Genomic DNA, 24,285 nt, shown 5'->3' with positions numbered 1-24,285 from the left:
TTTTCTGTCTACAAATTCTAAGCATATAAGGGTGATGATTTACAAATATATGCAGAAGTAATATAACTGACCATTTCTCAATAAAGTACATACTGTTCATTCACATGACACTGCAGCTCCTTCACCCTTCCCCGACCTTGACTCTTACTAGGAGTAGGTGCCTGTCTGAGAGTTCAGCCATCTTGTATGTGCAATTAATATTGTGCAAAAATTATTCATTTTAATTAATAATTTTCTAACATACTCAAAAAATATATATTTTTATAAAAACTGCCTGCATGAACTTTAACTAGTACCTAAGATACTGCAATAGTACATGAAATTATTATCTGGAAATGTAAATATTTTTCTTTTTGCTTTCTTATAAATACATGAACAAACAGTGTAAGTGTATTCATGCAGATCTGTATCTGTGATTTTCAAACATACATAGGCAGATTATGTGGTGCAGTGGTAGCGTTGTTGCCTCACAGCAAGATGTTCTCCCATTCAATTCTCGGCTTGGGTTGGGAGTGCTTTCTGTGTGGAGTCTGCATGTCCTCCCCGCGGTTGAGTGGGCGTTCAAAAGACATGTGTTGAATGGGCATGCCTTTGTTGAAGGTTGGGCATCAGGCTGGCAACTCGACACCATAAAAACCAACTGCCAATCATTCCGCTGTGGTGACCCCTAACCGGGAAAAGCCGAAAGACAATTAACAGCATAAGCAAATTATTATTTTACTCATACATATACATTTGTATTTTTAGGATCTATATTAGAACATTGAATGTTCTAAATATCGAATGCTCACATGAGCATAAATGCAGGACCTTGAAAACTTTATTGTGGGGGCTGCACCCCCCACACCCCCGCTAAATATATATTCCAACTACGAGAACGCACTACAGTGAGGAAATGGCAAATATTCTGATCTTCACTGCACTACGATAAAAAAAAAACAAAAAAACCCGTCAAGGTCCTGCATTTTTGCTCATGTCAGCATTCGCTATTTAGAACATTCGATGTTCTAATTTAGACCCATCTTTTACAGACAATTATGTTATCACTTAAGTAGTCCATATATTTGTATGCAGATGCATTTTTATTTACAGATACATTTATTCTTTCTTTTGAATTATTATAATAACTTTACAGATACACATTTGCAGTTACATGTATTTCTTTGAGCAAATACCTTCAATTATGTAACCTTCTTATAGTTTATTTCTGTAAAATGATGTTTAACATGACCAGAAAAAAATTATACCTGCTATAGAATTCTGCCCTTTTCACCACTACCTGGTAAACCCACTCAGCCTACTAGTCAAGCATACTCTTTTGTAGGCCATTGCACTTGTGGCGGCATTGTTGGCTGGAGCAGTAAGCCCTTTTAGGGATGACAGGTCCTCACCCAGCTCCTGCCAGATGTTAATCTTTATCCACTCACTTTCTCTTCTGCATACCTGGATCTTACCCTGATATGACTCCCTAAGAAGACGGCTCATTGTTAATCCTTCCTTGTTTGACTAGCATGGAGCACAGCCTCGTGCCTTCATAAGTGCTGCCATCATTCAAAGTGCCAGAACCAGATAAAGAGAGCATGAGCAGGGTTGTGGTTCACAGGTTTAGAACCACTCTTCTGGTGTATGGCATCACCTTAACCAATCCACTTAACAAGCAGGGACATTAGCCAGGTACTGTTATTACTGGCAAGTTTGGTTTAATAAAAACACGTTGTCACATACATTTTTTTTAAGGAATACATTCATATTTTATTCAAATGGTGGATAAAAAAAAAACATTATGCAATCATTATTTTTCTTTGTATTATTTACAATTGCTGGTTGGTTGTATCACACCTGAATGTCATTTATTCCTGCAGTCCATAGTCCATTCACAAGGATGCATTCATGAGTGCTGAGAACACTTTACATACATAAGTGGCCATAAAAAGTCACATATTACTGTGATTCATTGAGATAAATGTAAATGGAGGTAATATGAATATAAAATGCAGAAATGGACATGAATTTACATGAAATAGTTTAACATCACCATATTAACTTGTGATAACTCCAGTCTGGTGGCAAATGACTTGGGGAACCATTACATTTTTTTCAATAAGATTTTTATTGATTTTTGAAAAAACAAAGGTAATCGAAAGATAAACAGAGACATTTTAAAACAGATACATTGTCATATTGATACATTTAAAAAAATGAAATACAAAGTTGCACTATAATTGGAGATGAGTCAATTGAGGTTCTTAAAACGTAAGACGTATATATTCAGAAAGAGAAGGAGACTACTATTTTGGGTGGTATTAGCCTGAGTCATCAGATTTGTAACATCTTTTAAACAGTGTAAATTATTTAAGTGATCACTGAAGTTGAAGGCTAACCACAGTGTTTAAAAATTGCTCAGACAATCTGTTGGTATCCATATTGGTGATAGAAAACTTATGTCCCAAAATCAATCAATCAAAAAGACAACAAGGAAACCTACAAAATGAAAACTAATTACACTTTTATCAAATAATACATGATTTAAAGTAATTTGTTTGTGTTGCATTGAGCAATATCTAGCTGGAAGTTGACTTTTTTCAGTAGGTCCCCACCTACCCTCCCTGTTTTTGTCTTGGTGTTAATCTTGGTGGCTTTGAAACTGCCCGCCCCTCTTGTAAATTTGCACTTGGATACTCCTCCTGGGCCCATCTCATTTGCTCACTCAAAAAAAAAATGTATCTGCTTTTACTGTATTTGTGTTTCTTCCTACTTTATTTTGCTTTTGCATCATCTTAAAAGTACTCAGTTGTATTTATTACTGCTTGGTGTAACTCATTCTAAGCCTTTTAGTTTAATCACTTGGGCTTCAGACCAGTTGTTTTACATTAAGAAGGTTTGTGGTCTGCACTGTAGTGGCAGGACAGGTAGCTTACATCCTTCTAAGTTGGGAATTGCTGATTGAGGGCTCAGTGTCTGTTATTCTAAAAGTGTATTAATTCTGGTTAAAGCACTTGGGCTTCAGGCCAGTTATTTTACATTAAGAGGGTTTGTGGTCTGCACTCTTGTGGGAGGAGAGGCTTGACTCTGCCCTTCTGAGCTGGGAATTTCTGGTTAAAGGCTTATAGTGCCTGCATATTTGAACTGCTTCTTAATGAAACTGGTACACCTTGTTTGCTGTAGCATAGACTAGATCCAGGCCTGCTGAATCTAGCTTTGTTTGTATAACTTGAGCACTAATCCAGGCATTCTTTAAAGTATTCAATTGTATTTATTACTGCTTGGTAGTAAATTGATTAAAGTGTAGCTATCATTCTAAGTCTTTTGGATTAAGCACTTGGGCTTCAGACCAGCTGTTTTACATTAGGAAGGTTTGTGGCCTGCACTGTGGTGGCAGGGCAGGTAGCTTACATCCTTCTAAGTTGGGAACTGCTGATTGAGGGCTCAGTGTCTGTTATTCTAAAAGTGTATTAATTCTGGTTTAAGCACTTGGGCTTCAGGCCAGTTATTTTACATTTAGAGGGTTTGTGGTCTGCACTCTTGTGGGAGGAGAGGCTGGACTCTGCCCTTCTGAGCTGGGAATTTCTGGTTAAAGGCTTATAGTGCCTGCATATTTGAACTGTTTCTTACTGAAATTGGTATACCTTGTTTGCTGTAGCATAGACTAGATCCAGGCCTGCTGAATCTAGCTTTGTTTGTATGCTTGTTGTTTGCTTGCTTGTTATTTCTCCCCCCCTCCTCCTAACATCCCTCACTCCTCAGAAAATATTGCTACCTCATTCAACACACACTTCACCCAAACCATACTATCACTACCTAAACAACACAACCCCCCTCCCCTCCAACCCACACCTTCAACTAGTAATCTCCCCAATGCCTTCTCTTTTTCTCCTGTACCTACCTCCAACATAAAAAAACTCTTAACTAAACTTAAACCCACCAAATTAACAGCAGACAACCTCCCAAGTGAATACCTACAAATTGCAGCTGATGCTCTGGCCTACCCAGTATCCATCTTGATTAACTGATCTCTGTCAGAAAGTTACATTCCCACATTGTGGAAAGTCTCACATATAATTCCCCTCCACAAAGGAGGACCCTCTGCAGAACTAACCAATTACCATAGCTATTCTCTCTCCACTCTCCAAAATACTAGAGAGATGCATACACTCTCAGGTCTCACACTACCTCCTTACTAACAACCTCCTTTCCAGTACTCAGTATGGTTTCCAACCAAACCATAGCACCACCACTGCCTTACTCTCCTTTACTAACACTATCCTTCAGCATAAAAACAATGGCTATCTCTCCTCTGCTACTTTCCAAGACCTATCTAAAGCATTTGACATGGTCCCACACAAACAACTTATCTCTGTCCTCAATAACCTATCCTTCTCACAATCAGTCACCAACTGGTTTCACAGTTACCTGTCTGACCTCCAACAATCTGTTGTATGGCAGAATGACATATCTCCCCAACTACCTGTCTCCATAGGGGTTCCCCAAGGATCCATCCTTGGACCCCTACTTTTCTCTGTTTACACCAATAATCTAGCCTCTGCCACCAAACATGGCACACTCATCCAATACGCAGATGACTCAACCATCATCTGCTCAGCCCAGTCCCTACCCAAACTGCAAAACGTCACACAGGAAGCCTTTTCCTCTGTTGAAACATGGTTATCCGATGCCCAATTAATACTCAATCCAAACAAAACTAAACTACTCATCTTCCAACCCACCAAACATACTCAAAACAACTCTCACTTTAACATCACAGCAAAAGACAACACCACTATATACCCAACTGAACACACCAAATTGCTAGGAGTGGAAATAGACAATAAACTAAAATTTGACATTCACATATCCATGACCATTAAAAAAGTCCACAAAAAACTAGGAGCATTATACAGAAATAAACAATTTCTCACCAAAGCAGCAAAGATTTCAATAGCAAATTCCCACCTTATCTCCACCCTACTTTATGCCTCTCCAGTATATACAAACCTAAGGCAATGTGATCTAAACAAGCTAGAGACCTGCTACAACAAAATCGCCAAATTCGCCACAGGGGCATCCTACTGTAGTCACCACTGTCTCTCACTTTCTGAACTGGGCTGGCTTGAACTCCCTCACCTCCTTCAGTGGTATCAACTCTCACTCGCCCACAAACTAGTAAACCATCCACTAAATGTCCCATCCCTCCAGAATCTACTCCAACCCTATCGCACCACCAGACCACTAAGATCCAGCAACAAAAATCACTTGCAGATCACTAAAGCCAATAACTCTGCTGGTGAAGCACTATTCTCTTGTGCCATAGCCAAATTATGGAACTCACTCCCACCCACAATTACCTCTGTACCATCATGCACCAACTTCAAAACTTTATTAAAAGCACACCTAAAACATGCTGGCTATGCCCTTGCAACTCCCACTCTAATATCATCCACCCCATCCAACTACTACCTTTCTTTCACCTCCACTAACTACCTTGATGATAGCAAGCTCAGATGCTCATAAGCCTAGTACTTATTATACAGCAGGAACTTCTCATTGTTACATTTGTTAATGCCTGTTATGTACTTCACAGATAAAGATTCTAGTTGTCTACTGATGTACTATGTTCTTCATCTGTAAATATGTTGTAAGTAATTTCTATGTTAAATTGTTAATTGCTATGTAATCCAATGTAACTACTGTCTGTTTATTTTACTGTGGAGCTTTTCTCCTCGGGCCTCCGCTGAAAATGGACCCACGTCCAGTCGGACACTCCCAGTCAACAAATTTAAATAAATAAATAAAATAAATAAATAAATTTCCCTGAAACACTAATTCCACCTAAAACGTGGCTTTTCAGTGCTTCTGTGGATCCCTAGTGATATCTGCATTGCTTACTGTACTTATTTCGTTTCACTTGAATGAAAGTTACTGTTTGTCGTTTCTGCATTTAAGTTACCTGTAGCACATTGCATTTAAGTTACATGGCACTTGCTCACTAAAGCAATTATATAGGTCAGCACTAAAAAATTAAAAGCACTACACCATCACAAACTCCCCTTGAGTACCTTGTTCCCCATTGGCCTTTTTTTCAATTATAAAGGAATTCCCAATACTATTCTAGCATGTCCAAAGGTTATTTGTCAATCTCCTCTCCGGTCCAGCTGGTAAATCTGGGAATCTTGAGGCAATGTTACAACTGCCTCATGTACACAGACAACCCTCTCCTCCTCCCAACAAATTCCAACACATGTGAGAGATGCAACCATATAGCCAAACTGGAGGCTAAGCTCTCTCAACTCAGTACTGGCGTAACCAGTCAGGAGGAAAAGGAAACCACACTCACTACAATTCCAGTCTCACATAGACCTACCACAACAGCAAACCAATCACATTAACACACAAAAACATACTCGGAGGCTCTAAATAAAAATCTGCCTAAGCAGCAGAGACCTCCAAAGCAGACACCCAAGCAACCGCTACCCCAACACAAAACACGTGCAACACATAGCTCACAAAGCCAGTGTGCCAAACAGTCACAGCCCTTAAGGCTAAACAACACACCTGATACACTTGTAATAGGTGACTCTATCATCAGGCACACTGACGTCCCGCTCACCAGGCTGAATAAGGAGAAGGTCACAGTGAGCTGCCTGTCGGGCGCTAGGATCCGCCACATAACACAAGCACTCAGGTCACTCCAAGGCAAGTACAAATATGACTCAGTCATTGTCCATGCTGGTTTGAATGACCTGATATGTACCTCCCTAGACTACATGAAAACAGATATAGAAGAGATCTATGAGCATGTAGCCCAGGCCGGTATGACCAGGACCTCGAGTAGCATCTTACCCTCATCAAGAATGATGCCACAATATGAAGACAAGATTATCAATTTCAACAATTGGCTTAAGTATTGGTGTCATTCAAAGGGGATCCAATGCCTGTCAGCCTGGGATGACATGCTTGACAAGCCACGATGCTTCGCTAGGGACAGCTTGCACCTATCACCCCTGGGCTTTTGGATATTGGCAAAGGCTCTTAATACCCCCATAGTGCCTTTTTTAGGCAAGGCTCAAAAAACAAACCCACCTCCATAGGTATCACAAGGGATAAGAAACTAAGAGTAATGCTACTCAACACCAGAAGTCTAAACCTCAAGATGCATGCACTCAAAACTCTCCTTAGCATGGAGAACATCGATATCTGTGCAGTAACAGAAACCTGGTTCAATGCTCCCGAGAGCAACCCAGCATTACCAGGTTATCTCATACCATGCTTTTTGGCCCAAAAACTTGGACCGAACCACAAAAGGAGGGGGAGTATCAATATTCGTCAAAGATACCCACACCTACAGGTTGGTGACACAGCACGAAGCATCAGAGACTATCCATGCGCAACTAGCAGTGGGTAAAACTGCCTTCTACTTTATAGCCTGCTACAGACCACCCTCCCAAACCCAGGAACTCCACTTGGCCTTCCTGAGAACACTGGAAAATATGGAGGTTTCTCCAAACACCATTATATTGGGCGACTTCAACTACCCAAACATAGACTGGGAGCATTACTCTAGCTCAATCACCCTAGCCCAAAGGTTCCTAGAATTTATAAACTCAAATGCTATGGAACAACTTGTTACCACTCCCACAAGAGGGGAAAACATACTGGACCTGATCATCACCAACATGGGGACTCTATGCTCCAGACCAGAAGTGCATCCCCCACTGGTAAGATCAGACCATAAACTAATCTCACTGGATATTTACATCCCGACCCCACCCCCTGCCCAGAAAACCACAGTGAAAAACTTCTCTAAAGCAAATTTCACACTCCTCAAAACCGAGGGGGAATCCTTCAAAGCCCCTGGGCCTGTGGAAAATATGGCTCAGACCGCAGAATCCTTTATAAACGCATTCTAAGAACACCTTCAGGAATGCATGGATCATGCAATCCCAAATAAAACCAAGACCCAATCCTCCAAAGGCAGATGTCCTGTCTGGTGGACCCCAGCCATAAACAAACTATACAATAGAAGGAGAAAGCTACTACATGATAGAGCAAAATCCCAAAAAGGGAAGGCATCTCTGATCTGTATTAGAAAAAAACTATGGGCACTCATAAAATCATCTAAGGCCAGCTTCGAGAGAAAAATTGCACAGGACACTAAGGATAATCACAAGGCTTTCTTTAGTTATGTTAGGAACCTGGGTGGGAATTCCGAGATATGCTCAGAATTAGTCCAACATGACAAAAAATACATCAAACCCACAGACATTGCCAACATCCTAGCTGACAGGTTCAGCGCAAACTCCCCCCACCCCACCAAAAGGGAAAATATCTATCCCAGCAGAGTGCTGCCCCCCTGACATCTCAGATGCTCAGGTAAGAGCCGCCCTCTCCAAAGCAAAAAACACAGCATCAATGGGACCAGACGGTATCCCGGGATGCGTCCTACATGAACTCCAAGAAGAGCTAAACCCAAACATAAAACTACTGTTCAATCTCAGCCTTACTACAGGATATGTACCCAAAGAGTGGTGTACAGCAACAGTGGTCCCTCTCCACAAAGGTGGTGCCTCAACGGATCCTGGAAACTATCACCCCATAAGCCTGACTAGCTTGGTCTGCAAAGCTATGGAAAGAATCATCATGGACCTTATAAATAAAGATATTGGGGACCTACAGACACTGGATCCTACCCAGTTCGGCTTTGTTAAGGGCAGATCCTGCCTGTTAAACCTGGTCGATTTCTTTGAAACAGTCACCAAGGCCATTGACGAGGGGAAGGTGGTCCACACAGCCTACCTGGACCTCGCAAAAGCCTTCGATACAATACCCCACTTGGGCATTATAGATAAGCTCACCAGCTTAAATATAAACCCCTATGTCACTAGATGGGTTGCAAACTGGCTCAAGGACAGAAGCCACATGGTTAGAATTGCTGGAGCCATGCCAGACTCCAAACCAGTTACAAGTGGCATCCCACAAGGCTCAGTTCTGGGGCCTCTCTTGTTTGGTATATATTTCTCAGAGTTACAGGCCAACACGGAAGGACTGTGGCTGACCAAGTTCGCAGATGACTGCAAACTGGGCACCATAATCGACTCTCCAGCCGACACAAGCATCCTCCAAAAGGACCTCATAGAAACAGACAACTGGTGCTAGAGCCATGGCCTCAAGCTAAACGCCAAAAAGTGTATAGTCATCCCCTTTGGCAAAAACAAAGTGCCCACAAATTACCACATAAGTGGTAATCCATTAAGTATGGAAGAAGTAATTAGGGACCTGGGGACCCAAGTTGATAGCATTCTCTCATTTGACAACCACGTGGCCAAAGTGGTTAGAAAAACATTTTATATAGCCCATCTAATCATGAAGGGATTCACATCTAGATCAGGAGAGGTCATCGTGCCTCTTTACTCATCCCTCATCAGGCCCATAATTGAGTACAATGCCCCTTTTGGGATGTACCTTACCAGACATCTGCAGCAACTGGAAAGACCCCAAAAGTACCTCACCAAGAGGATCAAAGGGCTCAAACAGATGCCATATGCTGCCCAGTTAAAGAAACTCCATCTCTATCCAGTGGCATACCGCCCGCTCAGAGGCGATCTGTGCCTGACGTATAAAGCCATGTCCAACCCAGAATTAATGGACATGCTGCACCTCAGAAAATCCAAATCCCATCGAGCTACGCGCTCGAGAGACTTGAACCTCAGCACTGAAATAAATAGGACATGCTGGAGGGACAGATTCATAACCCAGAGGCTCCCTTCACTCTGGAATAAATTCCCAGTCCAGGTTAGGCAGAGTCCCTCATTGACTCTCTTCAAGAGGAATCTTGATGAGTGGATGGGGGATCATAGGTTTACCCTGGGTATCACTTCTATGTCACTGTTAGACAGAGGCAGAGTATACTAGCCTCGAAAAAGGGCATAGCAAAATTAATTTAAAATGGGTGGCGAAAGCCAAACACACTCTGGCTAGGCTTATAAATGCCCTAGGGCAGATAGCCTAGTATGAACCTATGAACCTATGTACCTATGAACATCTGTTTACACCTAAATGCCACTCTTGATTTAACTGTCTCTATGGATTAGATGGTATATGACTAGAGAAGAAAACAGATTATTCCCATTAAATGAGAAAGCCTAAGAAACTATGGGTACAGTGATTGGAAAGAGGGGAAACATAGGTAAACATACCTTGGGGTTGCACTTGGGCTTCATAAATCTTGGATGATATTTATATTGGGGGATAAGGAAAGCACAGGGAAAAGAGTCTTGGGTTTCACACCCTGTAAGTTTTCATAATGTTTATTGAGTAATGGGTGCGGAAAAGAGAGTTGTCATTAGTCTTTTAGTATTGTATCTAAAATATATCCCCAGTATTTTAGGAAATATGTGATTTTATTTGAGTTCTTATGTGCTAGTTTATGGGAAGATATGAATTTTACTGCAATGTTTTTAAAAATTTCCCAAGAGATCTTAGATTTATCTAGTCAATTCTTGGCTATATAATACTTGGTTAGGATGCGCATGGTTAAAGGACATGTTTAGTTATGTTAGGAAGGCCTTTTGGTGTAATGTGCAGAACTGCTGTTTCCCATGAGAATGTGGTTTTCTCATATCCTATTTTTTTTTCAATTTTAGCTCTTAATGAGCAGCACAGTTTGTATACTTTCTTGCAAAAGATTTGAAGCAAGTCAGCCTTTTGACATATGGGTGAGTATTTAGAGTTGAATTTGTTTAGAACAGTGTGCATATAGTAGGCATTGTTATTTATCATGATCTGGGTATAAATCAGGCTTTTGAAGGGGGTTAGTTTAAGGGTGTTTTTAATGGCTAGCAGTTTTTCCTCTGGTGTGATATTTTGATTCTGATCTTGCCAATAGGTAGAATATAAAAGATCATTTTTGGGTTAGTATTGCTATTATTAATTTACAGGCTTTCAAAATAATTTTATTCTTATAGGACAGGATTTTAATTATGAACTGTATTATTTTTATTTCCTGTTCATTCATATATTTTGTGGAGAATTTAGTGTTTATGAGCAATATGATATCATATTATTGGTTAGTCCCAATTTGGCTCTTATTTCAGTAATAAAAAGTAAACTCCAAAAACGATTCAACTTAGGAAAGCAGACAAATGGCAACGGACTGTATAAATCCCCAAACTGTTTATTGTTAGCACTTTCGTTCAAGACAATAGATGAACTTTTTCAGACAACACATACCCAAGATTCCATGCTATATATACAATTATCAATCAATTAATTATTTAATTAATTAATTAATTAATTAATTAATTAATTAATTAAACAAGTATGCAATTTCTACTAGATTATTAATCAATGTCTTAGATATTGTTCAAATACTAAAAGAAATAATATATGTATATACCTATAAAAAACATTAACAAAAGCATTATTTAAAAAAAAGCATTATTTTAAAAATATATATAAATATATATAAAATATTTAAAAAATATTGTTAGTAAACTGTCATGGTACTGCTTCTTGTATACGATAATTCCATTGTTAAAATTCAGTATTTAAACATTTATAAAAAATAATAAATTAATAAAATGACAGCGTTAATTATTTCATTGCAATGGATCAATGATTGTGCTTACCTATCCAAGGCTTTTAATTTTAAAATACATTTAATGGAGCAATGTTCGTTGAGTCCTGGTGGAATGTGGGCATAGGTTCTAATTTGCCAAATTAATTTGCATTCCTCTAGTTTCAATTCCCAGAGACTTCCTCTGATGTTCTTCCCTATTTGGTGGAGTACAATAAACTAAAACTCATGAGAGGGATTCTCTAAGATATGTTTTGCAATGCATTTGTATTTGTTTTTTACCTATGTGATATTGATGTTCATACATTCTTTGTTTGAGCATCTTTTCCATTTTACCTATATAATAACATTGGCACTGTTGGCATAAAGCTGCATATACAATGCCCACTGAGTCACACTTATATTTCCCTTTTACAGCATAAGTTACATCCCTTATAATGAAACTATTACCCACCTTTAAGTGCTGGCATTGTTGACACCGACCACATTTTCTCACGCCACTATTTACTTTAGTTAATATTCTATTCCCTTCCAACAAACTCTTAAGATTAGGGCCCCTCCTATAAATGCTAATGAAGTATTATCTTGCTTTCTTGTGATTAATAGTGACCTTTACCCACTTTTACACAGTGGAAAGTGGCATGCAGTCCCCAGGTTATCCCCTGGTGGATATGGCTATCCATGAAGACATAGTATGTGCTTAAACAATGGCACTAGAGGCTAAACTGCTGGATACAAGTGCAAAAAGGTAGCAAAGACAAGGCTCCAGTTTCTTCAACTAACACAGCTGTTTTATTAACACAAGCATTTTCACTAAATGCTTCTTCAGGTGTATCCATATTGTTACTAAAACTAAAGAGGCAAATTGGATTGTAAGGTTGAGGCTGATGTAGGACACAGCTTAAATGACCATGTGCCAATGAGACCTATTTTAAAAAATAGACCACTACATAGGTAATGATTTTAATTGTGTTTTTTATATATATATATATATATATATATATATATATATATATATATATATATATACTTACTTTTTGCATTTTTGCACTTGCATTTGATGATATTTTTAAATGTATGTATTTTTATATGTTTTTATAAGCATTTTCCTTTAAAATGTTGATTGGTTTTCTCATGTGATTTGTGATGATAGTATAAAACAAGTGTTTTAGTAACAATATGGGTACACCTGAAGAAGCATTTAGTGAAAGCGCTTGTTTTAATAAAACAGCTGTGTTTGTTGAAGAAACTGGAGCCTTGTCTTTGCTACCTTTTTGTACTTATTTCTGGATTCTCAGTGATTTATTGCAGAGACACCTGGATATTGTTGGTTTTGTTCTTCATCTTGGATACAAGTGCACATCAGGTTGTCAAAACCATGTACACAACACACACCTCACAGAGTACACAACACACACATAGACTACTGCATGTTTAGGCACTTAAAAGTAATCTTCCTAAACAACAAAGATAGCTTAGACTCCCTGTTGTCAAAGCAATACCTCAGCAAGCCCAAAGGCACTCAGAAAAAAAAGAAAACACCTAACAGCATACATACTATCACTCTCAGTGGAGCCCAAAATACTAAGCTCCTAAGGCAAGCAAACAGATTTTCTAGGACTCTTGTCATAGGGGACTCCATTGTAAGATAAACTGATGCCTCTCTGACCAGGATGAGCAAAGAGAAGATCACTATTAGTTGCTTATCTGGAGCCAGAATCTACCAAACAACATATACACTCAAGTCATTATGCCGCAGGTACCAGTATGATTCCATCACAATCCATGTGGGTATAAATGACCTGAGATGTACCTTCCTGGACTATATGAAGTGAGATATTATGGAGCTTTCAGACTATGTGTCTTAGGCTGCTATGAGCCAAGCACTGAGCAGCATTACCATCACCAAGGATGATGTCACAATATTAGAAAGAAATGATTGAGCTCAACAACTGGCTGTCTTTCTCGAGTCATTCTAATGTGATCCAATATTTTTCAGCTTAGGATGACATGATTAACAAACTACATTGCTTTGCCAAGGATGATCTGCACTTTTCCCGTTTAGGATTTCAGACACTGGCTAAAACTTTGTCCTGCCCCATAGTGCCTTTTATAGGCAATACCAAATTGACAAACCAACTGACATAGCAAATCAACTCGACTAAACCACAAGGTGTTACTGCTCAATGCCAGGAGCCTAAACAAAAACTACACTCTCTCCAAGCCCTCCTCATGCTCGAGAATCTATGCAGTTTTCAAGACATGTTTTAAAACAGCAGAGAGTACCCTAGCAGGGCAAGATTTCCATGCCTTCCACACTTTTAGACCAGTACCTCCACAGACAAGGGCTAAAGGTGGAAGTGTTACACTATACATCAGTAACAGACAGGCCTCTAGGGCAGTCAAACAGGATGATGTGCTGGAGTTCCTCCACGTGCAGATCACCATAAACAAATTTGTGTACTATATCCTTACCTGCTATAGGCAGCCTCGCTGTCACAAGAAGCTCACAATGCATACTGGGATCTACTGGAGACACTTAGCATCCAACCAAACACCCTACTGTTTAATTATTCCTCTCTAGATTGAGAATCCTATATGGCCTCAAATCTACAGGCACAGAGATTACTGGATTTTGTAAATAAAAGCACCTTTGACCAAATTGTGGGCATGCCCATAAGAGGGTCCAATATACTTACAAATATGGGAGAATATTGCCCCCTTCCAATAACTCATCACCCTGGTAAGATCTGATGATAAAGCTCTCACCTTCAAAATCAAAATCAGCTCCATAATCCCATTAAAACCAGTAATAGTTAGGCACTATTCCAAGGCAAATTGCCTTTTATTAAGTGATAGATTATTAAAATTCCATGCCTCTCAAAATCCAGAGAACAAATCAGCCTATGCCAAATTGCTCTCAGAAACTCGGCACAACCATGTCATTATACTGCTTTACTCAGCCTTCATCAGATCCTTCATAGAGTACAATGCCTCCTTTGCTATGTACCTGACCAGACACATGCGGAAACTGGAATGTCCACAAAGCTTCCTTACTAAAAGAATACAGGGAGTAAATGCAATGTCCTATGGTGATCACTTCAAAGCCCTTTCTGTTTATTTAGTATCTTCCAGACTTCTGAGAGGTGATCTTTGCCAGTCATACAAGGCATCTCCGGACCATGTTTTGATGAACCTTTTACACATCCGCAAAACAAACAGCATCACAATTACAAGAGTAAAAGACCTAAAATTTGCTAGCGACATAAATAGGACATGTTGGAGAGAAAGAAATATTTCTCAGAGTGTTCCAGTTTCCTGGAACATGCTCTCCATTCATGTGAAGTAGAGCTCTTCACTATCCCTATTTAAATGCAACTTGGACCAGCTGATGGGTAATCAGAAATGCATCCCTGGTCTGGCTCCTATGTCTCTTATGGATAGAAGCAGTCAGTAAATCACTAACTAGATAAATCAAATTTGTGGGCTACATTTGAGTTGCAGGGTTGCTAGACTTATAACTGCCCTGGTGGTCATTACTCTAGTATATACGTATGAATCTATGAACATAAATTACAATGCTGCCAAAAACTGTTCATGTAACAGAAAGATTCTACGCAGGCAAACATGGTGATACTGTTTCAGTCTGTTTCAGCATTGTTCTTTATCCTAAGCTCATTTTCTGATATGTTTTATTGTTCATCCAGCTTGAGGACATACTTCTAACTTCGATCAGGCTACACTGCTTTCTGTTTTGTGTAAACAAGCATTTTTTTTCCAAGCTCATTTTTTTCTTTCTTTATGGACTTTTTACATTTGCTATTAACAGTCTATTCTTTTTCTAGAAACTTTAAAAAAAAAACAATCCATATGCCACCAGCATTTCATTTAGCCATTTGTTTTAACGTATACTGTATGTACTATAAGGTCTATTCACAATCATACCCCAGCAATAATATAATCTACAATAGAGTATCTACATCTTTCTTCCATATAAATTCATACGGCCTAGTTTTTGTTACCCATGCAATGACAGTGTCCAGCAAATGAATAAATGTAGAAGCCCTATTTTATTCTTGAATTGAATAATTTAGAGAATGTTGGTTCTTTTGAAAAACATTTAACTGAATATAACCTAGAGGATTATGATTTGGTAGACAGCTTGTAACCTTATTATTAAGTGTTCAGAACATGGATGACAAGAAATTCATCTCGGGAGTAAAGCACGAGAGACGGATTTTGGCATAAATGTCAATAACGTATAATGGAGGGGTATATTCAGTGACCCAATCATAATTCTTTGTAGTGCATGGGAATTTATCTGCTCCGTTTACTACACTTACAGAAAAGAAAAAAGTATAAAGTGTTTTAGCAGCTTTGAAAGCTGGTAAAGTCATTAGCAAGCAGTGGCAATATTCTGTGTCTAGAGCAAAACCTGATATTAACAGTTCATAGAAAGGGGCTTGTTAACCCCCTTTCAGTGAACTATTAATACCAGGTCTCACACTAGATTTTGTGCTCAACTGGGCTGTCTCTTTTCTGATATTTGTGCAAAATCACTGTGCTCCAGGCACCACATATTACTTCTTAGTGAACTTTATAAGACATCAACCTCAAGAATGTACATTGAAGAAAAAATTCTGCCAGCTAGTAAATTAATGTCACCCCAAGTGACTCTGTGAGGTCATTAGTTGAGGAAAGTACTGGAGTTAAATCAGTAGAAGTGTGGTCAGTAACAGCAAACAAACAAACAAATACATGCATGCATATCTTTGATTTTAACAAATAACACACATAAATATACAATGAAATGCAATGAAATTGCTTCAAGGTCAGCATTTGGTAGAATACATGAATTAAATATAATTGCAATAAAATGACAAGAATTATTAAATCTGGAGTATAGCCAAACACACTAGTTAAATTGTGTTTTTGTATTTCTTGTGTGTCCAGGTTCAAAAGATTCATCATCAGCTTCAATTAAAATAAAAGCAGTCTTGAAAATCAGTTCAGCAGTCATTTGCTGTGCTTCCTGAATTTTAAGGACTGTTTCATGTATTGAAGAATAACCAACTGAATATGAACTTTAGAATTCTGAATCAAAATGTTGTTGTCTTTCGGCTTTTCCCAGTTAGGGGTCGCCACAGCGGAACTCCGGTCCGCTAATGATTGGCAGTAGATTAAAAAACATTTTGAAATCAATCTACAACCTGAGATATATAATTACAGAATCTATGACAGTAAGCACTGGTAAACTGTAAAGAAAATTAATGCAAAGACACATATTATTTCCTGTGTCAAGGAAAATCTGCTTTTTCTTCATTTAAGTATTTAAAAACTGAAGGGAAAGCAATGTTTACATGTTCTCCCTCTGAAGTAAAGTGGTTAACGTATTCTGTTCTGGGTGTTCAAGTCATGCTGCACAACCTTGTTTAGCTAACAATCTGTCTTAACTGCTGTTTCTTAAGAAAAAAAGGCTGCAAAATCATTAATATTTGTGTTTTGCAACATTTTTCTGATGTGTTAGTGTATTCTCATAGCACCAGACAGATGTGATAGCTATGCAGGGGTGTTACAGAACAGCAAAGGTAAACAAGAACAGTGCAGAATTAATTAAAAATACTGTGTAGCATGTTTGCCAGGATTTGCATAGCTACAAGAATTGCATATCACTGACTTAAAAGAACCACTTATGCACTGTTGATAGTCTGAACAAACTTTTTTTCATACAAAGTTATGAAATTGTAGATGAATCATGACTCTCCTTAACTGTTCATTTCATTCAACTTAATAGCAGGCAGGATTGCTATAACCCTCTTCAAGCCTGCAAGATGGTTAGAGTTTATGAAAAATGTAACTTGAAGCATGTCACACACTGAGCTGGATTTCAAAATAAATTTGCTCCTGGCATAACACAGTAAAGAAGGTCTTCTGTGAACTGTGAGTGCAAGAAAACTCCAAAAACAACCCAAAGTAATGAACATTGGTTGTGACTTTCTGTAATGCATGCTTAATTCCAAAATACATCTTGCATGCCACAGGAAAATAAACAAGGATCAAAATTGTCATTGTTGCTATGAAATACAAATAAAGATATATGACAATTAAGTGTAAAGTACTCTGACATCAACTTGTTTCAGGTTTACAATATACAATATAGAGACAGTCTCACCATGCGTCTCCTCATGCCCTAGTTGTTGATGGGATGTTGCTGTGAATTGTAAATAAACATGCACAATGCGTAAGTGTCAAGCACTCTGACAATATCTTGTTTCAGGTTTAAAAATACATTCAACCCTGTTTAAGTAGACAAACACATACCTGATGGTTGTGGCTATACACTGGTACGTGAAAGCCTAGTGAAAGGTAAGACATCGTTATCACACTGATCACAATGGTACATAAGTAAATATTAATATACCCCAAAAAGAGGCAGTCTCACGAAGTCTGTCCTCAGCTGAGGTGCCTACCTGTACTGGTCTTCGAGATGTAGCTGTGAAATACATATGAACAGGAAAGACATATTGCAATGTAAGTCTATATAAGTTTTGCATACTATGCGATTATGTATTGGAACAATATACATACCACAGCATCTTGGCACATCGACCTCGATCACTTCCCCTGGAATAGAATAACAATGACAAGTGTGATGGTGTGACACCAGGAATAATGTCATCCTATCAGGGTGAGGTATAGGTGGCCCACCATCTGTGTCAGTCCTGTCAGTCTCATAGTGATGGAGTTGATTAGCTGCATGAAGGATTATGTCTGAGCAGTGCTGACAACATGCCTACTGTGATCAATTGTGACCACCCACAGCATTCATTATGTTGGTGATGTCATGTGGCACACGTGTCCTCCACAGAGTATCACCAGCTCATCCACGGAGGTCAATGTCATGCTGCTGCACGTCCTCAAGCATGACCTCATTCTCCCTAATGAAGACATTATTATGTCTGTATCTGTGAGTCATCTGCAAAAAACATATATGTTCACATCAGAATGTATCTCGATGGCAGATCTATTGACAGCTACCCATCATCAGTGTGAGATGCACTAATGCTTCATATAGATGTCCTAGATCATTGCAGGAGAACACATACAGTGTTAGTAAATGTGCAGAAACCTCTGACATATATCTGTAAAATCACAAATGACAACCAACATATGAAACAGGTGTAGTAACAGAAAAAAGATAACTCAAACCTTGCACTATGCATATGTGGATATGTATGACATCCAGCTATGTGTTTAGAACCCACATTGGTGGAACTGCTCACAATGTTGTGCAGTCAACATTACCACAGCAGTTACATTACAATTACAAAGTGCACAAAACATACTTATTCACCAGCATAGGCTAGTATCACTATTTGATGGCCTAACAATACCATACATGCAGAATGGACATGAAAGAATTCGGTCATCTCATGGTAATGACCTGTAATGACCTGTGTACTATATTTAGCTTGCAAAATGCAAAACATCACTGTAGACCTATATTTTTAATATGGTCTGTAAGGTGACATTTGTACATAAAAAAGTTGATAAGAATACAGGCTAACACATCTGATATCAAAAAAAGTCAGTTATAAAAATATATAACCACTTTGGACCTTGGCTAAGTTCTGTTTTACATTCTCTGAAAGCACACATACAATTAGCTCACAAACGGACAGCTTATGTTATTTTATATAGTGCATTTACATGCAGGTATACATAAGGGTACAAGTACCTCAGTACACACATTTCTTAAATACATATGTGTGTGTGTCTGTGTTTTCTCAGTGTGTGTGTGTATGTGTGTGTGTGTGTGTGTGTGTGTGTGTGTGTGTGTGTGTGTGTGTGTGTGTGTGGGAGCACATATATCTATATCTGTATCTGCATATATATATGTATATATATTTATATATATATATATATATATATATATATATATATATATATATATATATATATATACATATATATGTGCATACAAGTATTATCAATCTGTACATATTCCACTTATGTATATCAGTATATGTTTGGTTCACATCTCTTGTGCCTACTCCGTAAACACATGGTATCAAACTATATATGTATATATCTATATATATATATATATATATATATATATATATATATATATATATATATATAATTGAATCCCTATCAGTTGACTGAGTTTTCAGAAACTTGAAATTCATACAGTCGAGACTACATGATCGAGTTTTTGAAAACTCAAAGGTTTTGAATGGAGATTGTGGTACAGCGAGGATTAGGAAATTTACCCTTTTCTTCACTGTAGTGTGATCTCAAAGTTGGTATATATAATTTGCAGGGGGTGTTAGGGTGCAGGGGGGCTTGTCAGCCCTGCAGAAATGTAAAAAAATAGATTTTTCATTTTTTTTTGTTTTCTTTTTGATGTTCGAGTTTTCAGAAGCTCGTTCATCTGGTCTCGTCCATATGAATTTCGAGTTTCTGAAAATGTAGTCATCATATATATATATATATATATATATATGTATGTATATATATATATATATATATATATATATATATATATATATATATATGTATGTGCATGTGTGTGTGTGTGTGTGTGTGTGTGTGTGTGTGTGTGTATTGATGATCTGGAATAAACCACAGGTGGCTATGTATTGTGTGTGGGTGTGTCGTGATTGTATGGATTGTAATGACATGTTGTATAATATCATTATATTGTCCTTTTACATGGACGGTACATATGGTAGCCTGCATGTTAATGAAAGGGTTGGTAACATATCTTTACTGTTGTCAGAACGTACATTCCCAGCTACAGATTATAAGGTGTGATATCTTCTTGTCTGGTCTGATCTGGTCTGTATTGTTCATGACCTTTTATGTTTGCAGTATGGCTGACACTGCTGTATTGCACATGTATTGCACTTCTTCATTTTAACATATAGAATGACATAACAAGGGGTCATAGGTTCATAGGTGTATACTAGGCTAACAACTACTAGCGGCCTTAAAAGCCTAGCTGTGCAACCCAAATGTGACCCACAAATTTGATTTATATTTGATTTTAGAAGGTGATTTACTGCCTGCCTCTGTTCATCACAGAAATAGGAGCCAGACTAGGGGGGAATTTCCAAATACCCATCCGTTGGTCCAAGTTGCTCTTAAATAGGAATAGTGCAGAACTCTGCTTCACATAGATGGGGAGCCTGTTCTAGAGAATATAAATTCTCTGAAAAATATATCTGTCTGAATAATATGTCCTATTTATGCTGTAAGCAAAATGTAAGATTTTTAATCTATTCATTCTGATAATGTTTGTTTTGTGGATGTGCAAACAATTCATCAAAACAGGTTCCAATTATACTTTGTATGACAGGCAAAGGTCACATCTCAGAAGTCTGTATGATACTGAGCAAAGGGACTGGGCAATTAGCATAGGACATTGTGTTACCCTTGTATTTTTTCGAAAGGAACCTTTGTGGACATTCCATTTGCTGCATATGTCGGGAAAGGTACATGCTAAAGGGTGCATTATGCTCTATGATGTGCCTGTTGAGGGCTGAGTAAAGTTGCAATGATGACCTCTTTGGAGCTAGATACCATCCCTTGCATATAAGTTGAGCAACATAGAAGGAGTTTCTTACTATCTTACTCACATATTGGTCAACGGATGGGTTACTATCTACATAAGATCCCACATCCCTGACCTACAAATCACTTTTAAGAGTGTTTTATTGTTGACGTAGTTACCCAGGGTGGAAATGCTATTATAATACATTTTTGCATTGAGGTTTAAGCCATAGTTTTGACACCAAGTGTTTGTCTATTAGACCTTCCTAAAAGGTGTTCTCATCTTGGGGAGATTATTGCTCTCAGTTTGCAATCATCTGCAAACTTGGTTAGCCAGAGGCCTTTGACATTGACTTTGAGATCCAAGAAGTAGAGGCCAAAGAGGAATGTGTCTAGCACAGAGCCCTGGGGGATTCCACTGGAGACTAGCTTTTTTGTGGAGGTGGCCGATTATAACCTCGAGTTCTAACAGTGAGACAACTAGCTATCCAGCATGTTATAAGTGAGTTTTTAACAAGTTCTATAAGTTTGTTTACAATGCCCGAGTGGGGTATAATTTCAAATCCCTTAGGTAGATCTAGGTAGGAAGTATGCACAGTTTTCCCTTTATCTATTGCCTTAGTGACCTTTTCAAAAAGTCCACCAGATCTTCCTTTGACAAAGCCAAGTTGGGATGGATCCAGTGTCAGAAGGCTTCCTATGTCTTTGTTCATAATGACCATGATAATTAATTCCATGGCTTTGTAAATAAGACTAATCAGACTGATGAGTTTATAGTTTCCAGAATCAGTTGAAGGTCCTCCCTTATGAAGGCAGATAACAGTTGCAGTACTCCATTCAAGAGGCATGAAGCTTGTTTTAACATTGTAGTTAAATAATGACTCCTGGAGTCCTGATAAGTCATATTTTAGACTATTTAGGCAGCATCCTGCTATGTTATTGGGGCCCTTTGAGGCCGTGTTTTGCCTTTAGTGAGTACAGCCAGTACATGCTCCCTAGTTATACAGGGAGTGTTATGTTTCAGGGTATTATTGGGGGAATGGTTAGGGGTAAGAGGGTGGGTAAAGTTGGAAATGAGTTTGCCCACTAACAGGTCCATTATATTGGCAGTCTCAGTGAATGTGGCACCCTTAACCACCAGCTTAGCACATTGCTGTGTATTTCCCTTGATGTTTTTGACATAGCTAAAGAAGGCCTTATGGTTATCTTTCAGCTGAGAGGATATCTTAACCTCAAAGATGTTTTTTCTTGACCTAATTAGCCCTTTTAGTCACTTACTTACTTTAATGAGAGAAATTGTACCTTTATGGGAATTACCCTTCCTGATTTTGCCATATGGTTTCCTTTTTCTGCATAGCCTGCTTAATTTGGGATTCCACCAGTGCAGTTTTTTTCTGGGGCTAGTAATAAGCTTACTTCTGGTAGATACAGCAGCCTCTGTGCAGTCTTTGATATGGTTATACAGAGTTTCTTACAGTAATTCAGTGTAGGCTTGTGTATTCTCGTGGTTTGGAGGGGCATTGAATTTTGACATGCCATCACTTAATAACTGGAAATTTGCCTTGGAATAGTTCCTAACTGTTACTGGTTTTAATGGGATTACAGAGTTGTTTTTGATTTTGAAGGAGATGTCTTTATGGTCAGATCTTAATGGGAGAAAGAGACATTTGGGGAGTGCCGTTTTCTCCCATATTTCTGAGCGCGAGTGCTGATATATTGGAGCCTTTACTGGGCATATTCACTATTTTGTCAAAGGTGTCTGCATTTATGAAGTCTAGGAATCTCTATGCCTGTAGATTTGAGGCTGTGTAGGATATCCAATCTATAGAGGGGTAATTAAAGTCTCCCATGAGTAAGTTGTTATGTTTATGGCAACTGTCTCCAGTAGGTCCAGGTATAAACTGTGAGCTTCTTGGGACATGGATGGTGGCCTATAGCTGGCTAGGATGTGGTACAGAATGCTGTCTATGGTGATCTGCATGTGGAGGAACTCTAGAATATTATCCTGTTTGACTCCCCATCAGAGGTATTTTTTTTGTTGATGTATATCGAAACACCTCCACCTTTAGCCCTTATCTGTGCAGGTACTTGTCTAAAAGCATGGACAGCGCTGAAACCTTGCACTGCCAGGGTACTTTCTGCCTCTTTAAACCACGTCTCACTAACTGCACAGGTGTATATTCCTGAGCATGAGTAGGGCTTGGCTGGAGTGTATTTTTTTTTTATTAAGGCTCCTGGCATTGTTTAGTTGAGTTGATTTTGCTATGTTGGTAGGTTTGTGAATTTGTCATTACCTAAAAAAGGCAGTACAGGGGCATACAAAATCTTAGCCAATTTTCGAAAACCTAAAGAGGAAAGGTGCAGACCATCCTTGGCAAAGCAATGAAATCTTTTGACTATGTTATTCCATGCTGACAAATACTGGATCCCATTAGAATGACACCAGAAAGACAGCCATTTGTGGAAATCAATCATTTTTTGCTCATATTGTGGAATCATCCTCAGTAATGGTAACATGCTGCTCAGTGCCAGGCTCACACTAGCTTGCGTTGCATAATCTGAAAGCTCCATAATGTCGCTATTCATATAGTCCAGAGAGGTACATCTGAGGTCATTTACACCTACATTGACTATGATGGAATCATACTGGTACCTGTGACATAATAACCTGAATGAATGTATGATTTGGTAAATCTGGCTCCAGATAAGCAATTAACAGTTATCTTTTCCTTGTTCAGCCTGGTTAGAGGGGCATCAGTATATCATACAATGGAGTACCGTATGGTGAGAGTCCTGAGAAGTGTGTTTGCTTGAATTGGGGCTTAGTGCTTGGGGCTTCACTGAGAATCACAGTATAGGTGGTATTAGGGTTGCATATATTTCAGACTGGCTCATCACAATTATAGATGAGCTATTACTTGGAATATGTACATGATGCATGCATGTGCACTTCTACACTGTACAAATATCAAACTGCTACAATAGCATAGACTGTATTTTGTTCTGTTAGTATAACCGCATGTTACTACACTGTGAGAAATATGTTTTACTGTTATGCTACAGAGTCCAGAACATGGGCCAGTTCACCTATCTATAGATGCAGAAGACATTGAGCATGACCACTACCACCAGATTCCAATTCTAAGAATAGAAAAGGA

Source organism: Protopterus annectens, chromosome 6.part0, assembly GCF_019279795.1.
Source record: "Protopterus annectens isolate FY-2018-M chromosome 6.part0, PAN1.0, whole genome shotgun sequence".
In the NCBI taxonomy this organism is placed as follows: Eukaryota; Metazoa; Chordata; order Ceratodontiformes; family Protopteridae; genus Protopterus; species Protopterus annectens.
Note: the sequence above shows the minus strand (reverse complement) of the source record.